The 21558-nt window shown below is 48.3% G+C and overlaps 1 long non-coding RNA gene across 1 annotated transcript in view; it reads left to right on the top strand.

Moving 5' to 3' along the window:
- The window catches only part of LOC144110585 (uncharacterized), a 296323-nt gene that overhangs the window by 231657 nt on the left and 43108 nt on the right, over positions 1-21558 (top strand). Inside the window, exon 3 of the long non-coding RNA XR_013309879.1 lies at positions 15190-15244. This is a non-coding gene — a long non-coding RNA (uncharacterized LOC144110585). The remainder of the gene's footprint in view (positions 1-15189; positions 15245-21558) is intronic.

Genomic DNA, 21558 nt, shown 5'->3' with positions numbered 1-21558 from the left:
CAGGCCGAGCCAGAGAGGCTATGAGCCCTGCACGGGTAAAAGAGCAGAAGTTGGTGAAGGCGGCGGCCTGTCCAGCAGCTAAAAGGGACTTAGCCAATAGTCGAGTGCGGCTGGCATCTATGAGGTGTCCTAGAAAGCGCTGCACCTTTCCACTAATGCATTTCGTGCTCACATGTGCTCTCGATGACGGGATAGACTCAAAATACGGCCGGTCACATTGGGCGGGATTTGAACCGGGGACCTAGTGCTTATCAGCTGAACGCCGTGGCCGCTGAGCAGCCGCCATAGTTGGCAAAACGCTCAGAAAATCAGTAAATTGCACAGCTATATACATTGCCGTTGCCAGATGGTCCGTGTGCAGCAGGCTGAGTTGGTGCTCTTCACGAGAAGCCAGCCACGTATGCCAGGAGAGGACTGGGCATGATGGCGGGCGGTAGAAAGAGGACTGGAGATCGACAGGACACTATAAGGTTCAACTGTCCTTCTTCCCTTATATGCAAAAGAGTAGCCGGCGCTACAATCAGACACCATTTCCTTCTATGTCTATGTCAACAGAAAAAAAAGGACAGTGCTCAAGATCGGCATACAGTTCAGAGCAGTTGGTGCATGAGTGTTTCTCTCCGGTTTCCTATTGTTTCGCGACTACAGAGCCCTGAAGCGCCGACAGCGCCATCGAGATGGTGCGTGAAACCTGTGCTGTCTTACACGGAGAGGAGGTTGGCCGGAGAGCGCGGAGTGCTTCGGTATCATTAACCACGAACGGGAGATATCCGTGCATCCTGTCCAGTTCCATGCCAGACGGTGTCATTTTATATTGTAATGCAGCACGAAGGACTTTACAGTCTACAGCAGAAGTTTACGGGACGCGTGCGAGTGGAATCAAATTTACTGTAGCGCCGCCCGGCTGCGTTTTTATGGAGGCAGAACGCTAAGGCGCCCGTGTGCTGTGCGATGTCAGTGCACGTTAAAGATCCCCAGGTGGTCGAAATTATTCCGGAGCCCTCCACTACGGCACCTCTTTCTTCCTCTCTTCTTTCACTCCCTCCTTTATCCCTTCCCTTACGGCGCGGTTCAGGTGTCCAACAACATATGAGACAGATATTGCGCCATTTCCTTTCCCCAAAAACCAATTATTATTATTAGCGCCGCCTCGCGACACAGTCGCCTGGTTCTGTTACCGGCGGAGAGGGTATGCACGCCCCCTCATATCTGTAGGCGTTTCAGGCGATTCTTGAGTGATTGAGTCCGAATATAATTTTTTCCCTCGCAAATCAAGCACCCCGGAAGCTTTTTTTGCCGGCTGTGCGCGTAATGAGCCTTTATTTTCTGGCACGCTGCTTTCACGATAGCACTTCGTGAGGTCGTACAATGAATGCCAAACTAGCAGGTATGTGATTCATGCTGCGTTTTGCCCTTATTGCGAAGAACTTAATTCCCCTGCTTTTGGGAAGAAGAATTTTTTAATTTCCGTAACTGCGTAGGAAACAATATGGTTAGACGCTCCTGAATGCCACTCATTATAAAGTATAAATGAAATACATTGTTGAATGACATCCGTGTTGACACCACAGGGTGAACGATCAAACCTCTTAGGAAGATCCGCGTAACCATTTTAAGGGCGTAGTGGCATGACCGCCGCCATAACAGCATTTCGGCACACCGAAATAATCCACGTCCTGCACAGACGTAACTGCAAACCGCATTCCTTATAGATTAACTGCATAGAGAGGCAGGCAGACATGCAAGCTGCGAGGCAGGTGGGATGTCCTTTGTAAATACTGCAGTCAGTAGCCTCCATCCTGTAAACAAATATACAGTCATAATTGGGGGGGGGGTACCTATTGTTATGTTTCACCAAGCAGCATGAAAGGCGACAATACAACCTGAACTTGCTCTTATATATGAGCTCCCTTACAACATCATATGATCACCACCCTTACAAAAATAGTCTATAGATAGTCTATAGACTTCTTATAGATTCAGTTGCCTTCCTATATATATTTCTTTTTGTATGTTCATAGTTCGTAGACTGTGTATAGACAAAAGTCTACTAAAAGTGTATGGCCATTGATGCATAGATTGTCTCTAGACTGTATGTAAGATTTCTATTGCCTATAGACTATTCTCTAAGGTTTGTCTACACAGAGTCTATAGACTTTATGAACTGAAGCCTATGGACAACCTATAGACTCTCTAAAGAAAATTTTAAAAGTGCAAATTCGTGGTCGAGTGACTAAGGCCACTCGCCTTCGCTGGGAGGCAAAGCGTTTAAGTTCCTGGCCGGTGGATATGCTTATAGCGCTTTCCGTCAGGGTTTGAACCTGCCACAACAGCGGTTGAAGTGCGGTCCCCTGGTCCCTCCATAAGGAGGAGCTCTAGGGTGGAGCGCGCTGCGGAGTCGGACCGAAGTTCAACCTGACGGTCTATATGCACCAGTCTAAACGGTGTCGTGACTAAACGAGCAGCGCATTTCATCTTCAGCTTGGGGCGCAGATCAAATATGCAGCGCGCGCGAACCTATCTGGCCGCCCATGCCGATTGTGGTCATGAAATTTTGGCGAAAGAGCAGCTGTTTAACAGCGGTTGGATGTGGAGTAGTTGGGATGGAACTACACGTTTGATGGTTTTAAGGAATACTCAAAGCACTCTAGGCAAAAACACGGGAAACCCAGCGTAAACACTTAGCCACAAACCAGTAACTTGCGTTGAAAAAACACTTCAGTATGGATTCGCTTAAGTTCTTTGTAAGCCCCCATTCTGATATCTTTCTCATTTTCTTTCTATGTAAACTGCCTATTGTGACCTCAGAGATACTCTCCAGTATTCCCGACTTCCTTCTCCATAAGCTCGATAGATGGCAGGCTTACGCTAAGCACCTTTTCTAAGTAGTAAACATCAATGATCTACCAAATTCTATTCGGTGAGGATGTTAAATTGAGCGTAATAAAAAAAACCGGCTATGTACTTTCATTTCTTCTAATGATCTGCGAAGTCTCTACGTCCCTGGAGAGTCTTGCACTCATCTTCGCTTTCTCTTAACCTTTCGCTGACGCATCTACCACTGTGGTCAATGTACACATTTCTGCATGAAAATGGTGTCTTACATACATCTCTCGCACAAGAAACAAGTCTTAACTAGTGTTGCAAGATGCCACCCATTTGTGTTGGACGACGATGCGACGTACTGTTACGACAGTCGGTACTGCTTTCGAGAAATTTCACGACGATGCCTTCTCATAGGTTACCAACGCAAACATCGAACCCTTACAGAAATTGTCTATAGGCAGTCTATAGTCTTCTTACGCAATCTATTGCCTTCCAATAGATATTTCTTTTCGTCTATTCATGGTCGATAGACTGTCTACAGACAAAAGTCTACTAGAAGTGTATGGCCATAAATCTATAGATTGTCTATAGACTGTCTATAGGATTTGTATTGCCTATGGACTATTCTCTGGGATTGTCCATAGAGAGTCTGTAGACTTTAAGACAAAAGTCTATGAACAGTCTATAGACTGTATAAAGAAATTTTCGTATGGGAAGTGAGCGATCAGAATTTGATGACATTTTGCAGCAACCGATCTTTGCTGCTCCAGTACGATAATTTACTGCACGAGACCGATCCGCGCAAGCCAGCAGCTGTGGAATTTCGCTACAATGTTGCCTATTATGCCAGTTGTTGGCGGGCCTCACTTATCTTCAAGCCGAACAATTCAGGACAGTGTGCAATTAAATCTCAGTAAATATGCCTTGGATGAGGCAAACAAATTAGTTTATTTCCCACGGTAGCATTTTACAAAGTTATGGCAGCAGTAGAGAAAGCCTGGCCCTTGTACGCTGTACGCTCTGCGTTTAGAATATTTCTTAGCGGTACCCGTTTCGCTTGTTTTATTCTGTTCTTGTTTTTATTATTCTCTGACGAGGCGGCGACAGATTTTTTTGCATTCTTACCTTCTCTCTGCTTCACAAAGTTTACAGTACAGATTTAGCAAAAACATAAGCGTGTGACTATGCGTAATTTTTTGTAATTTGGTGACTTAGATTTCGGTTCCAATACCGAATTTCCGCTTAAATTCTCACTTGGGTCTCGTTAATGAAGCTGGCTACCAGATGATGATGTCAAGAGGACAAAGCCGGGAACGTACAGTAGTTAATGACAGAAAAACTTTAAAGAGCGGTGCTTGCAGCGCGCGGCCTTTATATATTTCGCACTCCATGGCGGTGCCTGCTGAGAGTTTGCACTGAATATATAATTTGCATTAGGCCTCAACGCGCCGCGGTGGCTCAGTGTGATTAGGGCGCTCGGCTACTGAGCCGGAGTACAGGAGTTCGAACCGGGCCGTGGCGACCGCATTTTGGTGGAGGCGAAGCTATTAAGCGCAAAAGACGCCCGTGTGCAGTGCGATGTCAGTGCACGTTAAAGATCCCCAGGTGGTCGAAGTTATTCCGAAGCCCTCCACTATGGCACTGCTTTCTTCCTTTCACTCCCTTATATCCCTTCCCTCACGGCGCAGTTGAGCTGTCCACCGAGGTATGTGAGACAGTTACTGCGCCATTTCCTTTCCTCAAAAACCAGTAAAACCACTAAACGAGGTTTGCAGGACTTGTTCACGTTTCTGAGCATCATCCGAGTGATGGACGCTTCACTTACACGCTGTACCCGGGTTGGAACCCGGCCGCGGCGGCGGCTGAGTTTTTATGGAGGCGAAACGCTAAGGCGCCCGTGTGCTGTGCGATGTGAGTACACGTTAAAGATACCCAGGTGGTCGAAATTACTCCGGAGCCCTGTACTACGGCACATCCCTTTCCTACCTTCTTTCACTCCTTCCTTTATTCCTTTCCTTACGGCGCGGTTGAGGTGTCCGTAGAGATGTGAGGCAGATACTGCCAAATTTCCTTTCCTCAAAAGCCAGTAAAACCACTAAATGAGGACTGTAGGATTTGTTCATGTTTCTGAACATCATCCGAGTGATGGACGCTTCACTTACACGCTGTACCCGGGTTCGAACCCGACCGCGGCGGCTGCGTTTTTATGGAGGCGAAACGCTAAGGCGACCGTGTGCTGTGCGATGTCAGTGCCCGTTAAAGATCTCCAGGTGGTCGAAATTACTCCGGAGCCCTGTACTACGGCACATCCCTTTCCTATCTTCTTTCACTCCCTCCTTTATCGCTTCCCTTACGGCGCGGTTGAGGTGTCCATCGAGATGTGATACAAATACTGCGAAATTTCCTTTCCCCAAAAACCAATTTACAATTTATACGCTGCAAAATTTACTGGAGGCCACACACTCGTGTTATGGAATTTCAATCGTTAATGACTGTACATCGCTGCCGTGCACCATTGTGCATAAACATATAGCGAACATATAGCTCTATCCTTCGAGAGCAGGACACCCGCACTTCCATGCCTCTGATGCCGCTTCATCGCCAAGCCTTGCACACCGCCAAGCAAACTATGTTACCGCGCACAGTGAACATGCAGATAATCGGATTCACTCACGAAAAAATATCCGTTGGGGATTAAGTTTTCAAAATTTCAGATTTTTCTAATGGAACATGTCAAAACCGCAGAGTGAAAATTCCCGCCCTCTAAAATGATTACTTATACAATTTCTGTCCGCTCATCATGCGGCCAGATCGTGACAAAACGCCGTTTTCAGAGCATCAGTGATACTTCCTTTGACTCATTCCTGTCATAAGAAGTTATTTAAATAAATAACCACGATTTAGTTGTAAAGTTCTCGCACTAGAGAGAGCAAGAAAACGAAAAAACCCACACACTCCGAGACCCTATACCAGAGCTCCGGTGAAACTCGGAGACGCACACAGTCGTGAGGAATGTAAGGGGCAACAAACTTTCGGCACAAAATGGACAAATTTTATGGTTATTTGTTCACGAAATTGAGAATGACTTTTGAATATTATACGCCAAGAGGGAAACTAGTTAGAAAACAGAGAAAATTGTTTTAATCACGCATAATTATGAAGTAATCAATAGATGAATGCCAAGCTTTCTTCCTTGTCGTATTTCTCATGACTGTACATTTTTAAAACGATTTCTTGAGTTAATTTCTCAGGCCTAACTTGATATGCTTCTACGCGGCTTATTGCGAAGGGCTCCAAATGCAAGCATTAGCCAATCACGGCGCGTTAAAGTTAGCACTAACAGAAACCGACAGCAAACAAATTAGGCGCACTCAAGGGAACAGCATGTCGGCATGGTTTATAGACGAGCAGTCAGTCCGGTTCTGGTGGTCGTCACGACAGGCTATACGAATTAATTGAAGCTTGCAGCCGCGGTTGCCCGGGCCAAACGGTTCTGCACTGCAAAGACCGCGTGCGCGCACGGCGGCCGAGGCTAATCGCGATTGGCTAACATCTTCCACCGACACTTTACGCGTGGCGAGAACTCTTGCCGCAGGGAAGCGTTCTGTGACGTCACACATCGTGGTCGAACACACGCGTTTAACTTCTTGATGCAATGATTACATCGTCCATTGCAAGACAGCATTTGAGGGGGGCAAAGATGGAATAGGGGAGAGAAGGCACAACGAAGGTCCTGACATGGACTTCTAACAACACCTCTTAGAAGATAATCCCGTTTCAATCACTGCCAGTCTTTAACACGCATTCCTATCCGCACCTTAGCAATGAATAGTTCACTCTTCCCCCACGCAATAGTAGTATAGAATTCCCTGCCCGAAAACATAGTAACGTGCACAGACAGAACGAAATTCTGCGATGAACTGAAAAGTCATATTAGCTAATACGTCAATCCGCCTGATCAAACTGCGCCACCTGCCATATTACCGCTTTGTACGTTTTCTTATTAATTGTTTGCTGTTATTTCTATATCTTGCTGTATTTTTCTCTTGCTTGTTTGCTTTGTGGTTGCTTTTTGTTTCTTTCGAGCTTGTTCAAGAAATTTTAACCATGTTAACCTGCGCTTCCCCTCCCCCTTGAGTCATGCCTTCGGGCCCTTAAGCAGAAAATTAATGAAATGAAATGTTGCTGATTAGAGTTTTGTCTGAAACACTGCCGGACCCCCCCTTACGTTCTTGATGTCACTCAGTGTATCCAAAACTTCCGAATGACAGCGCTCCTTGATGGTTTCTCCTGGAACCAACCTGGCCAATCAATAGGCTGCCCAGTCACTTCTCAAGGACGAAACGCACTGTCCAATCAGTTTCGTGCCCTGCCATCCGAGGGAATGAAACCTATACATCGCATTGTCACACTTCCAAATCAGTTTAGAGTGATATGTAAAGCGTCGGCTTGTGCTGGTACATGTTGTAAACTAGGAAGCGCAAAATACCGGACGAGGGACAGAGTAAGGGACACAGAAACAGGTTCACGAGCGCTTTACAACGAGCTAGTTTACAACATGCATCACCAACTAGCCCGGCAGCTTGCTCGCTTGTGCTGGTACATTCACTTATTCGCTCTTACTGCAGCGTTTGTTCTCCACTAATAAAGGAGCGAAGGCGGACGGAAAGAATTACGGCGTTTTGTCAGCCTGTAAGAAGGAAACACACAATTCGGCATCCTTATTACGCACAGCACACTTTTCCGCCGCCTCTTGAAGCCCATTGAAGCTCGAGAATAATTTTAGTTCACATTTCGAAACCTTCACACGGTTAAAAGTATTAGGAAACTCCATAATACGCATACAAGTAGCGCCAAAGCCAAAGTGATTTAAGGGATGGGCACTCACGTGAAGTCGACGCTATACCGGCTTGACAATTGTTGGTGCGTCGGTGTAGCCTTAAAGGGCGAAAATTCCAAGTCCTTCTATAGATGTCCGGTTATTTTGTGAGGATTAAGCGAACGGTTGTCACGTATCAACACTTCTGCTCTAATCCAGCTTTGCCGAGCAGGTCTGTGTAGGTCATCGTAGAGAAAAATTCGAAATTCACACAAACTGCGTCCCACTGAAGAAACGACGGGTTAGGTTCGCTGACGAAGCACCTACTGTCATTGGAGGCGTTCGGTAATAATCCAGGCAGAGTGAAGTTCTCCGAAGCTCTAGTTCACGGTGAACTGGGGTTACAGTGCCTGTTCAGTTTATACGACGTTTCACTCTTCTTCAAGGCGGCGTTGCGTCCTGCTTGTGTATTACGTCACTTTTGCGAAACGACACATAAAAAGCGAGACCAACAGCAATGATAACACAGTATACGAATCCACTAATCACGTACACACAAGATTCCGGGATTGACGTATAATCAGCGCCCGGCTGTTTGGTCGAGGGCTATGCAAGACGTCGTTACAGACACGGCCGCTGGGATGAAGAGATTGCTGGCAGGGGGAGTGGGTTAAGTGAGTAGACACTTGGCTGGATGCCGGCAACCGCGAAAAAATGAAATAAAAAAATCACTGCGACATTGCTAGGCGGGGGAAATAACTGCGATGCTATTGCGTATATATAGGGGACGACGCACAACAAGGGGGGGCCAAACACGTGCAGCACACTGTGTCACGTACACGCGGCCCGTACAACACACAAGCACACGCTAGCGACGAACGCAAGGTACATGCAACTACTAACACTCCTCGCGGCGGAGGGGATACCGCAACACACCCGCACACTTTCCTCTCCCGACGCGGGCACAAAGGACGGCGTGGCGACCGACGGGCCTTGTGCGTGCGTTCGTGTGTGTGTGTGTGTGTGTGTGTGTATGTACACGGTATATATCGAGCTACAGCACTGCTGCTCCTGTTCCTGGTGTCGCTGGTGGCGGAGGGAGCGAACGGCCACTCGCAAATCACGCTTCCGTCGCCGTTTCCCCTCCTCCGATCATTGTGGGGCGGTGGCTGAGCTCCAAGAGAACGCCTCGTCCTCTCCCCCTATGCTCTGGGGGCACCGAGAGAGGAGAAGCCCTGGAGCGCTGCGAAGGAGTGCCCCCGAAGCCAGAGCAAGTGTCGCGACGCACTAACGGCCCGAACCCAGGCCCTCCGGTGGAAGGGGTGTGCGCGGTGAAGACGTTTCGGACACTGCTCTTCTTCCCTCTCTCTCCCTGTTCCGTATGACACGAGCGACGAACCTTCACCACGAGCCAGAGAGGAAACGGACAGCGAAGTCCAATGGCTTCTTGTCGAATCACGGTGGGCGTTGAGAGGAGGATGCGGAGGAGGAAATAAGGCTTTCTCTGGAGGCGGTTGCTCCGGCGTCGTCAGTCTACAAGGCGACGGTGACCACGGCGCAGCGTAGTTGGTGCGGTGCGTCTTCCATGAAGGTGACGGCTCGGGACGAGGAAGTGGCCAAACCGAGGCGGCAACGGGCTGCTCGGTCCCACGACGAAAATCCAAGCCTGTGACGATAACGAACGCTACGGGCACACACGGACACGCGGAAGGGCCGCGTCGTCGATGCCGTCATGCAGAGCGCGCGCGCGCGGAACCGGCCGACGGCGGTGTCGTAGCGCGCGGCACTGCGCTAAACGTCTGGGGCCGTCGAAAACGCCGGCGCTTGAGAGCGAACGCCGAGAGCGGCTGCGGCTTGCTCGTCGTCGTCGCTGGCTGCACGAGCTCGCGATATTAAAACGCGCACGCGACGGCTTTGCGGAAAAATTTTCTCCCTCCTCGCGGGTGAGGAGGTGACGTTATAAATACGGGACCACGTGGCTCGTGGCGAAAAACGCCGCCGCCACCACCTCCGGCGCCGGTTGCTGCTGCGGCGCGCGCGTAGCGCGGCGTCGCGGTCGAGAGAGGGGGCGAGCGCCGAAGTGGGGGGGGGGGGGGGAGGGGTAGTAAAGTGAAATGGCTATGCTGGGAGTGGGGGGAGGGGGGGGGGGGCTGTTCTCAGGTGAAGGGGGGGCGGTCGCCCCGGGAGGGCCGGCTCTGGGGGAAGCAGCAAAGGCGGGGTTTGGCGCGGAGGCAGCTGCCCGTCGCCGCCGTGTCGGCGCTACGACGCATGCGCTGAGCGCGCTACGGCGCCGACGACGCCGGCCGCGTTTACGTGACGTCACGGGCGTCGCGAGCGCAGAGCTTCTTGCTCCGCGCGCGCGCGCCGCGCTCCCTCAGTGCGCGCGGAGAATTCCGGGCGACGCTGGAGCGGAGCTTCGCTGCTCTGGCGAGGGGGGATAGGAGAGCGGCGAACGAAAAAAAAAACTGCGCTCTCCGTTTTTCGTCGGCGCTCTGCGGAAAACGAGTGTTTTTCTCCGGTTTCTAGTTTTCGCGAAGCGCCACGAACCTCCGGAGCGGGGCGTTTCTTGCCCGGACGGGAGGCGGGATTTAAGTCCGGGCGCCGTGCTTCGCGAGCGCTCTACTTTTTAGTTTCGCCCCAGCAGCTCCGACCGCTGCGCTCTCCGCGTTTATTATTCTTTTGATTTCTCTCCGCGGCTGCCTCCTTGCGAACCAGTGCCGTCGCAGTTTTGGAAGAAATCGGGGCGGGGGCGGATTCCTGCGTGTTTTCCTCCAACCGGGAGACGACGTCGCCACCCCCTTCCTTTCCCCGTGTTCCAGATTTCTTCTTGTTTGTTCTTCCTTCGGTTTTTATAAATCGTTCGAGGATACCGTACTCGCTCCTTGCGGCACATATTTTTTTTCTTGGCTTGTTATCGTGGCCCTCCCTTCTTCAATTTCTCGCTGATTTCACTCTAGATTTGATTTTGCGCTGTGATTTATGCCCGTCGTAAAATGGAAATCGACAGACGCTGTGGATATTTGTGTCAGCAAGAAGGACCGGATTCTCAGTTTGAAATCGAACTGGCGTATTAAAACTTTGTCATGGTTCTATGAGAATCTGCAGAGCGTGGACGGATGTACTGTCGCGTCTTCGCGCGGGCGCATCTCTCAGTTGCCTCCCTCTGAATGGCCTCGCTCGAAGCCTGTCGGGGGCTCATGTTCCGACGTGCTTCTTTCCCGTCGCTCTCCTGATGCCCAGGGTTGGAGAGTTGAGAGGTTCTGAGTCCGAATGCGGGCACTCCTCTCGATCGCGTGGTTTGTGCACAGGAGCATCAAGTATTCTAAGTCGCGATGTCCGCGCGTCTGCGAGTTATGATAGGATGAATGGGCAGCCTGACGTTGCGTCACTGCGAACTCGCTTAATTCGGAGGACAACCGGTTAATTCGAACTGACACTTTCGTCCCGTGAACATCGAGTGTACTAAAGAGGCCTCCCTTAATGCGCACGCTGCATAATTGCAACAGATTTTTCGGCCGTTTTCAGCTCGATTTGTCGAGAGTAGACGCTCGAGGCGCTTCATAAGAAAGCGTATGCTTTTGAATCCCGACTACCACCCGTGTCGTTATTAGCGCCAGCTGTTTGCATGGTCACGAGTAGCACAATACGCTGAGCACGTAGGTGTGGAGCGGCTTATCGATGTGAGCTTGGAAGAAGTGGAACATAGAAAAGAGTAGTATGCCAAGAACAAGGTATGCCCTCCCTAGAATACGAAGGTTTGTATGGGGAAATTTATGTTTATGCATTCTTGCAGCAATTCCATCAGTTGCTGCGCATTTGTATCCGTATCTTTTTTTTTTCTGGAAAACTTATGCGACGAACTTGTCCACCTCGGCGATTCATGCAGCAGGCGCCTTTCGTCCAGACCCTGCAAGTCTGCTACTGACGGAGCGCGTGTGTCGGGCGTTCACTTGCATTTTACTTTGCTGTCAGTCAAGCGTTCTTTCTTCTCGAACCTCGCTCTCCGCTCATAACAATTAGCGATTAGAGATTCGCAGCTGTTGTTTCAGCGCTTGCGGCCCGAAGTCCTCGACGCAAACTTCTCGGGAGGGCCTTTTTTTTGGGGGTGCGCGCTTATTCGCCTCAATGTCGCTCTGATAAAGCGCGGGGCGTTTCAGTGGAACGTGACACGGCGTTATAGACAAACAATGGAGCTCTCGGGCATTTGCGTAAGAACGCTCGCTTTTCAGTTTGATGTGGAGGGTTAGATGCCGTGAACAAGTTTTCTTTCTCTTGCTCGCTCTCGTCTTTTGTTTGTTTGCTTTTTGTTTATTGTAATATCTTCATTAGATTGGAAGAGACTGTTGAGCGAGTTAGTACCCGTTCGTAGAATAATAATAATAATTGGTTTTTTGGGGAAAGGAAATGGCGCAGTATCTGTCTCATATATCGTTGGACACCTGAACCGCGCCGTAAGGAAAGGGATAAAGGAGGGAGTGAAAGAAGAAAGGAAGAGAGAGGTGCCGTAGTGGAGGGCTCCGGAATAATTTCGGCCACCTGGGGATCTTTAACGTGCACTGACATCGCACAGCACACGGGCGCCTTAGCGTTTTTCCTCCATAAAAACGCAGACGCCGCTGTCGGGTTTGAACCCGGGAACTCCGGATCAGTAGTCGAGCGCCCTAACCACTGAGTCACCGCGGCGGGTCCGTTCGTAGAATAAAAAGCGCGACAGGGAACACAACAAAGAGGACGACTTACGCGCGAGGAATTGTAGGGTGGTGACAACCGTTGTTCGGTTGGTAAACGCCATTTTGTTTCTCAAGCCGGCATAGTTTTTCCTGGAAGAGTTTTTCCTTGTCTGCTTGGCAGCTCTATTGCAAGACCTCCTGGCGCCCACAACCGAAACTTCAGCTTTCAGCTGCATTGCTAAACTCAGCTTGAAAAACAAAATGGCGTATCTGTCACCACTCTTCTTTTATATTGCTTTGATTCTGGTTTGCAGTGCATATACAAACCAAAGGGGAGCTCTAAACGGTGAAGCTGAAAACCGAGGCACCGTATACGCCTTTTTATTTCTGTTGGTTCCTGCGTTGAAACAAAGGAGTCTTCTGATTTACAGAATTGAGCCCATATTCGTCTAAATAGTTTCATGACCACACTCCAATTTAGCGCAGCTCCGCTGTGCTTTCTGTTGAGAACGTCCTGATAGCCAAACGCGCGTCTGTGTCGTCCTCTTTTGTCCGCTTTGTCAGTTTTTTTTCTCATGTTTCTGTTTGCACTTAGCTCTATCGGTACGCTAATATATATGGATATCATCGCATTTTATAGCTCTCTGATGATGCCGTTTGTAAAACTTTGCTTTGAAACCGGCTACGTCATCCCGTAGGCCCCATCGCAGGGGTTAACCAGCAGGAGCGTCGCCTACATGAGCTGGGCAGCCAGCTACTGATGGTGCTATGCAAATTTCTCTTGTCCACTACATTGGAGTTGTAAGCTTCGCTGAAAAGTTCGTCTCACCACCGTAGGTGGCGTGAGTCAGCGGTTAGCCTCCGATTTAGGCCTTATCAGAGCGGCCAACCTTCGACTAGAAGGAAGGGATCGTAGCACTGTTCAGTTGTTCAAAGAACAGATGCTTGAGATCAGGCACGTAGCCAAAAATTTTTTTCGGGAGGGACTGAAGGAATTTTATTGTAACCCGGAAGGGGTGGGGGGGATGGAGGGGGCATGGTTAACGAGAAAGTCCTAGGAAGACTGGTGGGGGGAAGGGCAGAGCTTGATTTAGGGGGGGGGGGGGGGGAATCAGCCCCCCTTACCTTAAAGGAGTAAAAAAGAAGCAATCCCTCCTCAAGCGCACCCCCTTTAAAAGAAGGGAGTGTGCTTGAGGACAGCTTACTCCCTTTTTAGTCCCACATAGGCGTATTTTTTGTTTAGAGAGTAGACTCGCTATAAGGTGTTTCGTGTGTTGTCACGAGTAAAGGCTCATACGGACACGCTCCGTGCTGAGCTCTGTTCTCTTCTTTTTGCCTAGTTAATCGACCTGCTTTTTCATTATTCTCTCACTCATTCTCTCTTAATCCGTGTTTTGTGAGGGAAGCTTCTCAATTCGTAAAATAAAAGACCTCTAGTTGCCTTCGTCTAAGTAACCTGTTAGCAGTAGGGACGTGGTATTTAGTAACAAAGAATTCAAATACGTCACGTCACTTAATGACTTGACGTCAGTGTCACGGGACTACGTTCCAATCAGCGCTATGCCATCGTTCCTGTGCTCATCTGTTAGTGTTGGGGATATGGGGTCATACAGGAGTGCCATAGGTTTGCTATTTTCGTGAAGGCCAAACGCATGGCAGCTTATTGCCAATGTATGCGTTTTCGCTGAATGCTTCTCCACGAAGTATTCTCGCAGCAAGGAATTCATGGGGGCTTTCAATCTATATATATACTCTGTGTCTTGGAGGCTTGATTAGTTCTTGAAGAGAGGCCGCCGCGGTGGCTGAGTGGTTATGGCGCTCGGCTGCTGGCCCGAAAGACGCGGGTTCTATCCCGGCCGCGGCGGTCGAATTTTGATGGAGGCGAAGTTCTAGAGGCGCATGTACTGTGCGATGTCAATGCACGTTAAAGAATCCCAGGTGGTTTAAATTCCCGGACGAAATTTGGGACGTTAAGCCCCCATAAATCAAATCAGTTCTTGAAGAAATGTGTAAATCTCAGTCACCTTGTCGAAAAATTGGCGGCTCACTAATAATTTGTCGTGTCGTAGAGAATGTTGGCAAACCTGGTACAAGATCTTTCTGTATTTTCTTGTCCATTGCCAAACATACTAAATGTGTTGCGGACACTACTTTTCGAACTGTAGTTTTGCTACTGTTCTGACCACCGGCGTCGCTTTTCTACGGCGACGCTTACTTTCCGAAGTTGTACACTTAACCGGAAGCTATTAGCCTGTCCACTGACATGACTAAGCTTATGTCCGTTTTGGGGGTGATTTTTGACGCTTGTGGTGAGTGCGCGTTACTCCGCCGATTCGCCACGGCTAAGGATGAGTGACGGGAAGTTAAGAAAAATAAAAAAGCAAGCATAAAGAGAGTTAGCTTCAAGACAACCATTTGCTCCACGAAGGAGAGTTGGTGGGAGTCTCAAATCTTTGATTACACAAGCCGTAGAAATATGTGCAAACGAGCGGCAGTTATCGATTCGTGAGTTGCGTTTGCTTTTCGATTTCTGGGATTATTCTGATCGCGACCGTTTCGTGGGCGGGGCACATAAATGAAGCGAGATGGTTTATCTTTACTTTTTTATTGCACAAGACATTGGAGATGGGGCTCTGATGAAAGAAAAAAAAGCAAGGAATGAAGAGATAACAGCGACGGAAAACCACCTTAGAAATGCGTTGCTCGCGAATGAATACGTTGCTCCGAATTTCGCGCTCTTCGATTTTTGCGTGCTGGTGCGCCACGTAGCGCCATCCAGCGGCGAATGCCTGAATCGCGCCGAACTTAAGTCGGCGCTTGCTTCCCGATTGGCTTGCGAGACTTCCTTCATGGACTTTTTGCTTATATTTACAGAGTTCTTGCGGATCCACTGGACTCTCAGTCCTCGATTACTGGCAGTGACAGTTTGGTAAGTGCGATGTTATTGATTTTTCCTCCCCGACGTTCACCCGAGGGGTAAGACCGGTAAGATGAGATCGCCTCGATTTTTATGTCTCGAAGGATCTCCGAGTTTATGAACGTTCAAGAACGAGGGCGTAATTGCATTCTTGACGTAGCAAGACGAGGAGAGTGGAATGACCTAATTCTAACCAGCTTTGTGTTCGTGTCGCCTTCCTGCGTCCTAACGGCCACAGGTTCAGCTGTTGAACTTCTTTGAATGTAGAAAAAAAATGGCCCGGTTTTCCAAAGCCATTTGTTAGGCATGCACCTAAAACTAGGCATGTGGCAGCATAGGAACTTTTTGATTTCTTAGTCATGGCCTTGCGCAAGGCTGTAAAACATTAACAATTACCTGCCAGTCGTTTAGCTTTTTGGCAAGTTCCTGAATACCAGTTAACTCCTAAAATATCCAATTAGAACTGAGATCAATGAGCGCCTCGATTCACTGCCATCGCTTAATGAGTGTTATCGTGTTCATCTTCAATGGCACCATTCTGCGCGTTATTAACGCCCTACTGTATTTTATTATGCTGGTTGACGCGCTCACAATTTGTCGGTTGCTTTTAAGCTACCTATTTTAACTGAACAAAAAGGAACTGTATAGGATTGAGCAAGTTGGTGAGACATCTGTCCTGCTGTCCTCGTCACTTGATGCTGCGCCATTATTCCCTTTAAAAAGGAACTGACCTCTGCCTTTCAACTGTTATACCTGTTGAGGGAATTATCCTGTATCCCTTTGCGGCTCGTTGTCTGCGATTGTGCATGAGACTTTTCAACCTTGTTTTGAAGCATCTAGAGCTGCTTGCTCAAACAAATGAATATAGACGTCGCCAAGTTGGAAGGTGCACCTAGCAAGTGCCTCCTCGATCTTACCAGACTCCTAACAGCTTGTGGTACACACCATGTGTCAAGAGAAGCAAGAGAATTTTCAATCGGAATGAGTTTCAATATATTTTCTTGAAAAAGTAAAATGTGGTTTGTATTCCTGCGTTGGTTCTGCGTTGTTTTTTGCTTTCGAAACATTTTTACAGAAGGATTTAAGTTGAGAACTTGGTCTTCGTGTTACCTAAGCGATCAGACGCCGTTAATGGCATAATCTCAACAAGCAAAAAAAAACCTGCCATGTACCCCCCCCCCCCCCCCCCCCCCCCCAATATCAAGAAAATATTCACTTACCTAAAAATAGAATCGTTTGGAGACAACCGTATGTCCTGTCAGACATCCTCAGTCAGATAATGATGTCCTCGTCCCAGATGCGAGTCGTTGTTGTTGTTGTTAGCCTATCAAAAGAGCCTGGATCCTCATTTTCTTTCGTATGCACATAGCGCTTCGAAGTCTTCGCGGCAGTTACAATCGCGATCGCTCTCTATCTACTGCCAATATTTCCAGTGAGGGCGCAATAGAGAGCTCACGCAAACACACCCTTTCCGTTTGGTTTTTCCAAGCTGTTGTCAGCGTAATCTCAGTGGAATTTAATGCTTGTCATGGTGGTCGTTACCTTTACACCGAGTAGAAACAACGGGATTGAGTGCCCCTTGCCCACACCAAGAAAAAAAAAAAAGATTTCTCACATTGATGGCCTTCTAATCTGAGCCCTCCAGGTAGATGTCGATCAAGTTTCTCCGGCGCCGTTGATGGAACAAAAGCAAGTTTCAAAAATTTCGCGGATCTTACGATATGTGGCGCCTAGGGACTCTTCTTGATTATCCGTTTCCGTGGTGGAGAAATTTGAACATGGTTACTTGATTTTCGCATCGCATTTGTTGCCGCTGTAGGTTCCAACATATCAGCATGTGAACCCGAAAATGAACTAAACAAACCACTGCAACACTGACGAACAGACCTGCACAAGTGGGGATCGTTTTTATTCCAGTTGTGTTACGTTTCAATGCGTGTGGATTAAAGGCATCATTATTGACCAGAGATGCCGTGAAGTCAGGTATTTATTCGGGCAGCAACACGAACGTAACACGCAGAAACGATACCATGCCATTGGCTAGCGATACAATAGCACATATGTACAGTAACCCCGCACATCAGATACGCGGCGCACATTAACAGTGAAAACACGATTGATAAACGTTGTCTCGATATAACATTTCCCCTCCAACAAGGTCAGAATATCATAAGTCAGTCAATACGGCCTCGGAACTTGGGTAGCACAGGTGAACTGTGCATCCCTGTGTTCCAAGGCTCTAGTGGAGAACAGTCACTTTGATCCAACACTGGTCGGCTTGAGGCGGCTGCAAGGAAACGTTCACTTTCGAGCAGGTCACCTGCAAGTGGTAAGAAGAGATTTGTTTAGAATGACTGAAGGATTTACAGAAGAAAGTAGCAAGGTGGTCCGCATGCACAAACCGTGCACTCTGTCCATCGACAACCACATGATACGTCATTGCCGATATCACATTCACGACCTTGCCTAGACTACACTTCACCTGTTCCCTACGCAGTCTAAAAGTCTAGGTGAATGCTCCGCTTGTTTGCACTGCGCACATTACTCTCAGATTCTGGCGAACCGTTCTACTGAGGGTGTTATGGCGGAGTAAGTGTGTGCTTAACTTCGTTTTCCAACAACTTTTCTGCACAAAATTACGGCCCTTTATCTGTGACTATCTCTCGGTAGACAATGACTTGCGAACCAAGAGCGCACTGTTTCGACCGTGTATTGCTTGGTAGTTGACGTCGTGATGCTTATTTCTAACCATTGTCAATAGGACTTTGCAGCTAAAAGGGATCATGCTTCTTTTACATAAGTCTAAATGTACCCTTCCACAACTGCTTGCGCACCAGTTCCAAGATGAAAGCGGTGCCAGTGGCTCCACAGATTTTGTACTTTGGCAAATTTCACACTGCTTCACAGTTCCTTCCCGGCAAACCAGTGACCTTGCATGCGAGTGCGTTCATCTTTGCTGCATGAGCAACACATTGGCATTACAAACATATGACTTCACGTGGAAGCGACTGTGGTATCGCAACTCTTGTTCCACACCAAAGAGCCGCAATCCACTGAAAGTTCAAATCGCCTCACGTAGAAAGGCTTTGATAAGGAGCGTCCACAGAACATGACCATCTGTGCCATAGCATTTCACGAACAGCACTGGGAACTGCATTTTTCACAGTTTCACGCCCGATACCTTTCGCAGTTACGGGGAGTTATCGGGTGTCATCGGGCGAAAAATAAATTTCTTCTGCTTCATAGCAGGTCTCCGCAAGTGGAAGACGTGACAAGCTATCTGCATTGGCTATCTTTGTTCTTGTTCTGTGCGCAATGCGAAAGTTGTAGTTTTCAAGAAAAATTACCCAGCGGTGCACACGAGCTACGGCATTTGTGTGGTGCTCTGCCTCAAAAATGACGGCAGCTGACTGGTATCAGTGATCGCATTGAAACTACGCCCGTACAGATAAACATGAACAATTGCAGAGGCTTCTTTTTCCACTTGAGTGTAGTTACGCTCGGCCTGGGTCATTGTTCGCGGTGCGCACGCAGTCGGTCGCTACACACCCTCAACCACGTGCGACAGCACTGCGCCTAAGCCGTGAGCAGAAGCGTAACATGTCGTGCATTTCCTTCATTACATCATGTAGTTGAAAGACCATTTATCAAGTTATTACAGCGATTGAAGCATGCGTCACACTGGCTCGACCATTTTCATGTACTGCCCTTGCGCAACAGTTGGTGGAGAGGTTATAGCATGCTCGCTAGATCAGGCAAAAATTTCGCGTAGTATACTAGGCTCGAAAACGCCTTTAGTTGAGTCACGTTACCTAATAGTTTTGGCGTTTCGAGAATCGTCACTTCTTCCGTTGCTGGGTATACGCCGTTCTTGTCTAGCTCATGTCCCAAGTAACAAACACTTGGAAAAATTTACACTTCCCTGCGTTTGCACGAATGCCGTGCTTACCGAGAGCTTGTAGCACTTGCTCGGAACGCTGATAGCACTCTGAGGTTTCTGCCGGCTATTAACTCATCATCCAGGTAACTCGCGGTGCCAGAGATGCTTTGTGACACCTGGTCCGTCACGGCCTGAAACATTCCGTACGGCAATCGCCAAAATCTTCGTTGGTAAAAGTGGTAACGCTCGGTAACCACTGACAATTTTGGAGCATAGTGCTTTCGGAGAGCTGCGGGTTGCTTGACTTCCGTGGGTTTTTTTTTTTTTTGGCAGCAGCACGCTACGCAGAGTCACGTAAGCCTTTTCACCCAGGATTGTTAAGAAGACTTGAACCTTCTTTCTTGCGTCTATTCCGTTGGCGGTGGCATACAGGTCGAACGTTTCCACGTAGACGTCGATATTCCCAGGGTCTGGGCAGAACTCGGCCAGAGATCCCGGGGTGGTGGTCATCACTGATGTCCTCGCTTGCCATGGCGTCGTCGTCGTTTTTGCAGGCTCGGTCATTGCCTCGGCCCGAACGATCCCACCCTCTTCACAATATTGATCACATACGCCGTAGAGTCAAGTATTCATTCGGACAGCAACACGAACCTAAAAGACAAATGATTCAGGGGCTTCGCCTTATCAAGGAAGCGTGGTGACAACCGAGGCATGCCATCGGCTAGCGATACAATAGCACACGTGTAGAGTAACCCCGTACACCAGATACCCGGCCCACAGTAACAAGTGACAACAGGCTTGATAAGCGTTGGCCCGCTACAGCAGACACTTCTCGAAGAAAGTGGCTTGATGAGTAAACAAAGTGAAGGCCTGACACAGGATTGTGAGCAAACTGCCCACCGCGGCAGGTGGCAGTTAAATTATTAACTGGTCTGGAGAGGTTGCTCGGGAAGGGCAACCTGGGTGGCACAAGCCCCACCTGTTGCTACACCTGCACTCACAGGACAGTGGCTTGTCGCTTAATCGTTGCACCACTGCGCCAGAAGTGTCATTTTTATGTGAATGGAATATAGACAATGACCGATGTCGCGGCGTTAAAAGGAACTAAAAATAAAATAAATTAATAAGAAATCGGTGTGTGCTCAATCAGCGTGTAGTTCGTAACGACGACAGCTTACACACTTCCCTCGTGTCGCCCAATCGAGCGCCATTGAATTTATTTAGGATCTCGCACTTTATTGGAGGCTGTGTCTCCTCCACACGCCTGCGGCTGTCGTGTCGGTAAATTAATGGGGCGTACGAAAAAAAAAAACGGATAACAATGGAAGCACGGGAGCCGGTATCATATGCCGGCCTATCGACTAGTCTCATATGGGAACCTATAATAGCTCTATACTGTGGTTAATGTGCGTGATTTAATCATTAATTTTCTTCTGGACACAATCAATTCCATTGCGCCTCTGTCTCACGTTCCTTTAGACTTGTTGGCGCTTACTCGGGTTTCTTCTATATTATCTGGATCATGCTTCCTTATTGCCTCTAAGAACTCACGTTTTGTGATATTAATCGGCCTCGAGTAAGTCCTCTAAGTCAGCGTATTCTGTTACGTATTTCACTTAAATCTGCAGACCCTCTGGGATTTATAGTTGTTAAGTATTGCCGGGATTGGCTCATGCCCGTCCGTAGTTCGGTCTTGAAATCTGGAAGGACGATAACCATATCACGTGCATGAAATAGGCGTTCTTATAGTCATGATAACATTTGTAAATCTCTGTGGTTTGCAAAGTCGCTCGTACACATAATAGTGGGTCATTCGTGGCTGGCGATCGCGCGCCGTTGGTCTGTCGCGCGTTAGACGGAGGTATAGTGAGAATCATGCTTGTATGCGAAGAGCCGTCCTATATTCTTTGAGGATCGAACTGTTTGCGATGAAGGAGCAGTGTCTCCGTTATCGTATCTCTTGCATTACACTATTTAAGTGTAACTGTATGGGCAAATACTGCAATCGATTTGAAAAGGAAACTACAGGGAATGATTACTGCATTCCAATCAGTGCGAAAGCATGGATTTTTTCTACGTAGAAGACAACAATGAGCGGGCAGTGCCGCTCAACAAAGCGCTCATGCTAGGCGAACAGACAACGTTAGCAGGGAACCGACGATTTTGTTCCGGGTTGGTATCCATCGGATTAGTGCTTACGCACTAAAAATTAATTCCGAACAATCCTAATTCCGAATAAAACAATTCCGAACAAGTATTGTGGGCTAACCCTTGCTGTGCCTGGGTGACTTTGTACTGCATGTCATGTAATAGGATATTCCTTTATGGAGCAGGGAGTGCCTTCGTCTTCCCTTAAAGGGCTCTCGTAGAGGCTCTCATGAATTGTTCTAAGCTGTACTATATATGCGCTATAAATACATGGGTGTCCAACTGTTATCTTAATTAA

Source organism: Amblyomma americanum, chromosome 11 (genome assembly GCF_052857255.1).
Source record: "Amblyomma americanum isolate KBUSLIRL-KWMA chromosome 11, ASM5285725v1, whole genome shotgun sequence".
NCBI lineage: Eukaryota > Metazoa > Arthropoda > Arachnida > Ixodida > Ixodidae > Amblyomma > Amblyomma americanum.
The sequence above is the reverse complement of the archived record's forward strand: the minus strand, read 5'-3'. Positions and strand labels throughout refer to the sequence as shown.